The sequence below is a fragment of the Belonocnema kinseyi genome, chromosome 1 (assembly GCF_010883055.1).
Source record: "Belonocnema kinseyi isolate 2016_QV_RU_SX_M_011 chromosome 1, B_treatae_v1, whole genome shotgun sequence".
Taxonomy (NCBI): Eukaryota; Metazoa; Arthropoda; class Insecta; order Hymenoptera; family Cynipidae; genus Belonocnema; species Belonocnema kinseyi.
In genome coordinates, this window is record NC_046657.1 from 88,202,740 (window position 1) to 88,204,690 (window position 1,951).

The window sequence follows — 1,951 nt, forward strand, 5'->3', positions numbered from 1 at the left end:
TCAATCAAATAATTGAGTTTTTATCCAAACGAGATGAATTCCAAAATCACCAATTTCTTAAATTTCTTTCAAATGCGGATCAAGATTTAAATAAGACTATTAATGATAATATTATAATTATGTTATATTATAATAGTCTTATTTAAATCTTGATTAATATTTTTTACTTACTACTATTATTATATATATATATATTACTACTATTATTAATATTTTATACTTGAAGTAACTTAACCTCAAAATACACGCATTGAAGAGGCGCGCGAAGTGTTCGAATCATGAGAATCGCCAGCCCAGCATCGAAATCTGGAAATAATAAAATCCCAATCTCTTCATTTTATTTCAAAGCAGATACAGATATAAATAGAACCGCCGAAGTGTTCCGACCGGCAATCGTGCACCTTCGAGTTTTCAAATTCAGAAGAGGAGAAATGGGCTGCGCGCGCAACCCAGGCATTAATATCGTCTCCTACCATATTCACACGGACATAGACGTGTCATAGTATTGGACCACGTACCGTTTCAGATCTGGGATCACTCGCTCGACTACCATGGGCGTGTTTGACCACTTATATCGACACTAGCGCAATCTACAAGGAGGTGGAAAACTAAAGCGTATCCATGTGTTCGTGCACGTAAATGTGTATATTATTTGAATGTGTTGCATGAATTAAAATTAGAGAAAATAAACGAATCAATTCAAAATGATCCAAATTTAAGACAAAAAATGTGTAAATACTATTTCCTGTACCATTTTTCGGCATAAATTTGTACAATTTTGCAATAATTCTCCAATAAATGAAGAATTTAATAGCACATGAAATGTAACCTTTTTTCAACATTTTATTTATTCGCATTATAATAGAGAAGTGAAATCAGTGACATCCTGGCACAGCACAAACATTTCAATTTCTTTAAATCTGTTTATTTTCCAATGTCCTGATTTCACTTCATACGGCGAAACACAACTTTTTTGAACTTAGCAAAATTTGAAGTTTGTTGATGAAAACATAACCTCAACGAACATTAGAATGGCGGCGCCAAGATATTTTAAGAAAATATTACCCCCACTTATGCCCCTACAGTAGTGCCATCTACAAGGAGATGGATAACTACAAAAGTATATGTGATCGCACGCGCCCATGGGAGTCGACCCAGCCTGCAGCGCTCCGGTACTGTATGTCGATGAACGCTATAGTTCAGCGTCAATGTTGGCAGCACTGCTCAGGTTTCAGTTGCACCAATATCGCAAAGAAACAAAGCTTGTAACCCTTACTACTTTTATGTGTTGGAAAGGACATTGTTGCTACTTTTGTTAGTCAGGCGTACAATTACCATCGTTATTAATATAAACTACGTAGGAGCAAAGATATTAATATCTTTGGTTAGTGTAATAATGGTGACTTCTTACCGCACAAAATTTGTTGGTCGACTGGTTTTACCATCGAAATAGTTTTCGCAGCTAATACGTTTTATCTACTAATAAAAAGCTAGTTGTTCTAACCAACACTTTTTGCAGGTTTTCATTAAAATTTAAAATTAAAAATTGAAAAATTAAAGCATTGTAGCTTACATTTTGTTTGAATTGAAATAATCAAAGTGGAACTGCAAATAATATCAGTCAAAGTGTAACCGTTCTGAATTCGAAATATTACAAATAAAAACTGGAAACCTTTAAAATTCAGCAATTTAACCCTTAAACGGCCAAAACGCCACTACCGGTACTCTGCTTTTCAACGGCCAATAACTAGACTATTCGACACTAGAAAAAATTGAGACACATATATTTTTATTGCTTAAGATCTCCTCTTTCCGACGGTGCCAATGAAATTCCTCAAAAAATGTTCTAATTATCCCAAAATGCAGTTTAAACAAAAAAAAACGTGATTTTTCGTGCCTATTTTTTTTTGTGAACCATTTTCCAAAGCTTTTCGAGTCTGTAATTAACCTG